Here is a 6,666-nt window from a genome sequence, read left to right as displayed (position 1 = left end):
TAGTATTATATGTTTTGGGATGAAAAAGTGGATTTTTTGGGTTTTAGAATTCCATAAATCATGTTTGTTTCAAAATCATTTTTGGTATATTGAATCCCTAAATTATAAAAACACATTATATTTTAGAATTTGTGAAATCCTCTCTTTGAGAGAGGATTTAGGCTGGATGTCTGACAGAAGCAATCCAGCTCATCTTTTCCTCAGCTCCCGAAGCCAAAACCCTCATTCCCGTCACCGCTGGGTTCTTCTCCCTCCTCTTTCACCCGCCTCCTCTATTTTCCGCTACCAAATCCTACCCGCCTCCTCTATTTTCCGCTACCAAATCCTACCCGCCTCCTCTTCCCGCTACCAAAACTGACTTGCCGCCTCCTCTTCCCGCTGAGTTCTTGTCGCCCTCCACTTTTACCCCGCCCACAAAACCCCACGATCATATCTCTGTGATCTGTTCGAAAACAAAGAGCAAGGATGATGAGGAAGTGCTCGCATTGTGGTAACAATGGCCACAACTTGCGAACTTGCCCCAATCGATGATGACGAGGAAGTCTCTCTTTGTGTTGTCTACAAGTTTTTGTCTTTAGAGAGAGGAAAGAGATGGAGCACGAATTTCAGGTGGTTTTCTATTTTATTTTTTGTCATTATTTCTAATTTCTGTTAATGGGTTTTGTTAATCAAGCACTTTGGTAGTTTTCCAGGTGATATTTTTGTTCTTATTTTTATTTTATTATCTCTAGTTAATGTTCATGGGTTTTTGTGAATCAAGCTCTTTGATGGCGATTTTGCCTTCTTCTAAGTCTTGCAGCTGTTCTGTTTGATAATTGGATAGAGCAACTTTATCTTGCTGATTTAATTAGAAATTGGTTCAGTCGATTAGATGAGAAAAAGGTTAAGGTAATTGTCTCCTTTTTCTTGTTTACCTTCATGTGTATTGAAATTTAATATTCTTCTCCCTTTTGTTTTGGGGATAAATAAAGGGAATTATGCATCCAATTATAGTTTGAACTTTAATCTAGAAAGTTATGTCATGCTAAAGGGAAGTCTATTGTATGGAAATATTCACTTAGAAAAACTAAAGTTTCTCGCTTGAACGATTTAGGTAGAAAGTCATGGCTGTTTTTTTAGGACTTAATGAACTCCGGTTAACTTTTGTTTGTTACATTTTTTATAAGTAATTTGAGGACAAGGACGCTACATTAACCCCCAGTAAAAAACAATAAAGAGAAAATCGAAACATCCTTATTACTTATCAGATTGGTTACTTGCTGGTTTATGTACCCATATATTATCCTATACTATATGATTTAGCGAAGGGGTAGTAAAAATTTAGCTATATAGTATATAGTAATATTAGCATACTGTTTTGTTCTTGCCCACCGTCACTCTTATTTTGATCTCTAAGATACTTAGGGTTTTATAAGAAACACAAGAAGATGATGGTATCTCATTATAATTTGGGTTCTTTTGCAGGTTTATGTATCCATTTATTATGATACTTGATGCAAATATGGATGGATATGATACTTTATAGCAACCTACATTGCACGCTGTGGAGCTTGGTTGTTTCAGTTTAAGTTTGTCACTGAGCTTGGTTACTTTGTGAGCTTTTGAGCTTACTTTGGTAACTTGTGAGTTAGATTGAGTAGGACTGTAGATGCTACAGGTGAATAAATTCTATACTTCAGGCGTTTTCATGAACTGTAAGTTTGACGTTTATGGACTCTAACAAATTTTGATATTTTGGCATTTATTTCAAATTTTTTTGAGATCTTTTAGGATTGAAAATTCGTAATGATCCTTATTATAGTAACTTAGTTGCAGAAGCATACTCCTTTTTATCCGAGTTGAAGATATTACATGTGACTCAGTTGAGTTTAAGTTTACATTGTGAGTTTGGTGGCTTGTTTTTTATGTGTTTTAGATGGCTTGTGAGCTAAAACGTTTCAGATTTAGTTTTTGATGGATTTGCGGCTAAAATGTTTTTTGATGTTGTTTTTGATGTTTCTGTTTTAGCTTCAGATTCAGTCTTTGATGGGTTTGTTAGTTTTTGACGTTTTTGATGGCTTGTGAGTTTTCTAATGTTTGTTTGTTTTTGATGGATTTGCGGCTATGATGATTGGTCACATATGGATTTGCAGCTATGATGATATCGTTAACAATTTTTGCATATGTCCAGCTTGCTTATTTGTGGCTGCTTGCTTGCATCCTTGGTTATATGAGCTGCTATTAAGAAGCAGGAGGGTTTTGTTTCAATTTTTGCAGCTGGTCTGAGCTTACATGAGGGTGTTGTTGCTTGTATTCTTGGATTCATCTTGCTTGTTTTGTGGCTGCTTGCTTGCAGCCTTGGTTATATGAGTTGCTTGCTCTGATAGCAGGATTTTGTTTCATTTGTTGCAGCTGGTATGAGCTTACTTGCGGTTGCTTACTTGCTGGTTATATGAGCTTGTTTGTAGACTGGTTACTTGCTGGTAATATGGCTTGCTTGCAGCCTTGGTTTGTTGCGAGTTTTAAGTCTAATCTAAGCTGCTTGTATTCTTGGGTCCAACTTGCTTTTGTGTGGACATGTTTTGTTTCATTTTTGATGCTGGTCTAAGCTTACTTGTGGAAGCTTACTTGCTGGTTATATGAGCTTGTTTGCATACTGTGATGGCTTGCTTGCAGGTGAGACTCATTTTTTGTTTGCGACTGCTTGCTTGCACCTTGATTATTTGAGCACTGAGCTTGTTTTTGATGGGTTGCGAGCTTGGTTATTTCAGTTTCAGTTTGTCTGAGCTTGGTTGCTTGTTTTTGATGGATTTGTGGCTATGATGATTGGTCATTCTTTGATAAGTTTTGTTTTTTGATGCATTTGTGGCTATGATGATTGATCGTATTTTGATAATGCCACCTATAATGTGCTCGCATTGTTTGCAGGCGGCATTCAATAATAAAAATATAATCTACATTGCTTTTGCAATTTTTAGATGAACCAATCCATTATTTGAATGCAATCTATAATGCAATTTTATTATGTAGGTGTTGAAAAAATGACCATTTCCTAAGCCTCTACGTTATCATTTATTTCTACATTTTATATTTTACATTGTCTCGGGTTAGTTTATGGCCATTTATAACCATTGGAGTGAAATTTTGAATGGGTATGCTTATCCCAATTGAATACAATTGTATTTATTTTTGGGAAAAAATGCTTCCAGGCCTCAAAAGCTAAGGAAACGTGCTTCCCACCCCCAAGACTTTGTCAACGGGTGTTTTACCCCCAAAAATAAAGATTCTGTTCTATGAGCCCCCAAAACACAAAACCCAAGATATTAAAATATGTGAAGACCATAATACCTTCTCTCTCTTTCTTTTTTATTAAAATATGATGAGGATTATTTTATTATTTTCGTTTTCTCTCTCTCTCTCTCTCTCTCTCTCTCTTTATCATGATGTACTGAGATGATAGTTGAAATGATTGATAAGGATTATTTTATTATTTTTATTTTTTATTATTTTGGTTGTTTGTATTGGGAGATTGTTAAAGTTACGTTTCCTAAGCCTCTACGTTATCATTTATTTCTACATTTTATATTTTACATTGTCTCGGGTTAGTTTATGGCCATTTATAACCATTGGAGTGAAATTTTGAATGGGTATGCTTATCCCAATTGAATACAATTGTATTTATTTTTGGGAAAAAATGCTTCCAGGCCTCAAAAGCTAAGGAAACGTGCTTCCCACCCCCAAGACTTTGTCAACGGGTGTTTTACCCCCAAAAATAAAGATTCTGTTCTATGAGCCCCCAAAACACAAAACCCAAGATATTAAAATATGTGAAGACCATAATACCTTCTCTCTCTTTCTTTTTTATTAAAATATGATGAGGATTATTTTATTATTTTCGTTTTCTCTCTCTCTCTCTCTCTCTCTCTCTCTCTTTATCATGATGTACTGAGATGATAGTTGAAATGATTGATAAGGATTATTTTATTATTTTTATTTTTTATTATTTTGGTTGTTTGTATTGGGAGATTGTTAAAGTTACGAGTTAATTATTAAGGTTACGAATTAATTGTTAATGTTACGGGTTAACTGTTAAGGTTATGAATCCTCTCTCTCTCTCTCTCTCTCTCTCTCTCTCTCTCTCTTTCTTTTTTTATTAAAATATGATGAGGATTATTTTATTATTTTTGTTTTCTCTCTCTCTTTATCATGATGTACTAAGATGATAGTTGAAATGATTGATGAGGATTATTTTATTATTTTCGGTTTTTATTATTTTGGTTGTTTGTATTGGGAGATTGTTAAAGTTACGGGTTAATTGTTAAGGTTATGAATTAATTGTTAATGTTACGGGCCAATTGTTAAGGTTATGAATCATCTCTCTCTCTCTCTCTCTATCATGATATTTCTTTGATGATATTAAAATGATTAAAGAGGATTATTATTTTATTATTTTTGTTTTTTATTATTTTTTTATTTTTAGAATATTCGTTGTTAAGGATAATGGTTGGTTGTAAAGGTTATGCATTGATTGTTAAGGTTACGGGTTGGTTGTTACGGTTAAGGGTTTGTTGTTAATGTTATGGGTTTGTTGTGTAGGTTACGGATTTGTTGTTAAGGTTATGGGTTTAATTGTTAAGGTTACGGGTTTAATTGTTAAGGTTACCGGTTTAATTGTTAAGGTTACGTATTTAATTGTTAAGGTTACGGGTTTAATTGTTACGGTTACGGTTTATTAATTGTTAAGGTTACGGTTTAATTGTTAAGGTTACGGGTTTAATTATTAAGGTTACGAGTTTAATTGTTAAGGTTACGGGTCAATTGTTAAGGTTATAGGTCCCTTCTCTCTCTCCCTCGTAATCTTAACAATTAAATCCGTAACCTTAATAATTAAACCGTAACATTAACAATTAAACCGATAACCTTAACAATTAAACCCATAACCTTAACGATTAAACCATAACCTTAACAATTAAACCGTAACCTTACCAATTAAACCATAACCTTAACAATTAAACCTGTAACCTTAACAATTAAACCTGTAACCTTAACAATTAAAACCGTAAGCATAATAATTAAACCCGTAACCTTAACAATTGACCCGTAACCTTAACAATTGACCCGTAACCTTAACAATTAAACTCGTAACCTTAACAATTAAACCCGTAACCTTAAAAATTAAATCGTAACATTAACAATTAATAAACCGTAACCGTAACAATTAAACCCGTAACCTTAACAATTAAATACATAACCTTAACAATTAAACCCGTAACCTTAACAATTAAACCCGTAACCTTAATAACAAATCCGTAACCTACACAACAAATCCATAACCTTAACAACAAACCCTTAACCATAACAACCAACCCGTAACCTTAACAATCAATGCATAACCTTTACAACCAACCATTATCCTTAACAGCGAATATTCTAAAAATACAAAAAGAATAAAAAATATAATAAAATAATAATCCTCTTTAATCATTTCAATATCATCAAAGAAACATCATGATAGAGAGAGAGAGAGAGAGAGAGAGAGAGAGAGAGAGAGAGAGAGAGAGATGATTCATAACCTTAACAATTAACCCATAACATTAACAATTAATTCGTAACCTTAACAATTAACCCGTAATTTTAACAATCTCTTAATACAAACAACCAAAATAATAAAAAATAAAAATAATAAAATAATCCTTATTAATTATTTCAACTATCATCTTAGTACATCATGATAAAGAGAGAGAGAGAAAAAAAATAATAAAATAATCCTCATCATATTTTAATAAAAAAAGAAAGAGAGAGAGAGGATTCATAACCTTAACAATTGACCCGTAACATTAACAATTAACTCGTAACCTTAACAATTAACCCGTAACTTTAACAATCTCCTAATACAAACAACCAAAATAATAAAAAATGAAAATAATAAAATAATCCCCGTCAATCATTTTAATTATCATCTTAGTACATCATGATAAAGAGAGAGAGAAAACAAAAATAATAAAATAATCCTCATCATATGTTAATAAAAAAAGAAAAAGAGAGAGAAGAGTATTATGGTCTTCACATATTTTAATGTCTTGGGTTTTGTGTTTTGGGGCTCAGATAACATAATCTTTATTTTTGGGAGTAAAACACCCGTTGACAAAGTCTTGGGGGTGGGAAGCACGTTTCCTTAGCTTTTGGGGGCTGAAAGTATTTTTTTCCTTTATTTTTTGTGGGAGGTAAGCCCACCAAAGGTTCTTATATTCACCAATTATTATTTTGGTAATCCTAAAACTTGTTTGCTACAACTATAGATTTCAAATTCTATTATAATGCTACAATTTAAGTTTAAAACAAACTAAATATTACAAATTATAGCATTTCAAATCCCAAAATATTGATAAAACAAACAAAGTTTTAGAAATCCCAACCCATGTTAAAAAACCAATGGATTTCAAATCCCATGGTGAAATCCATATCCTAAAATTATAGGATTTGAAACAAACACCCTCTAACCCTAGATACCAAATAGATATATTTTCTTACTCTATACTCCATGATGATATGTTATATTTTATGTAAATCAGTAACATATACCTCTATTTTTTGGCCGGTGCCAAAATCCGGCAAGGTCAGTCATGTGACCACTTAACGTCAAGATAGTTGTGCTTAGATTATGAGCTGAAAGTGAGTCTTTTTTCA

The 6,666-nt window shown here is 32.8% G+C and overlaps 1 long non-coding RNA gene across 1 annotated transcript; it reads left to right on the top strand.

Moving 5' to 3' along the window:
• Nucleotides 158-1,877, top strand: LOC109844860. The gene is made up of 2 exons (XR_002248150.1): nucleotides 158-609; nucleotides 1,465-1,877. It is a non-coding gene; the product is annotated as an uncharacterized LOC109844860 (long non-coding RNA).

Source organism: Asparagus officinalis, chromosome 6, assembly GCF_001876935.1.
Source record: "Asparagus officinalis chromosome 6, Aspof.V1, whole genome shotgun sequence".
NCBI lineage: Eukaryota > Viridiplantae > Streptophyta > Magnoliopsida > Asparagales > Asparagaceae > Asparagus > Asparagus officinalis.
The sequence above is the reverse complement of the archived record's forward strand: the minus strand, read 5'-3'. Positions and strand labels throughout refer to the sequence as shown.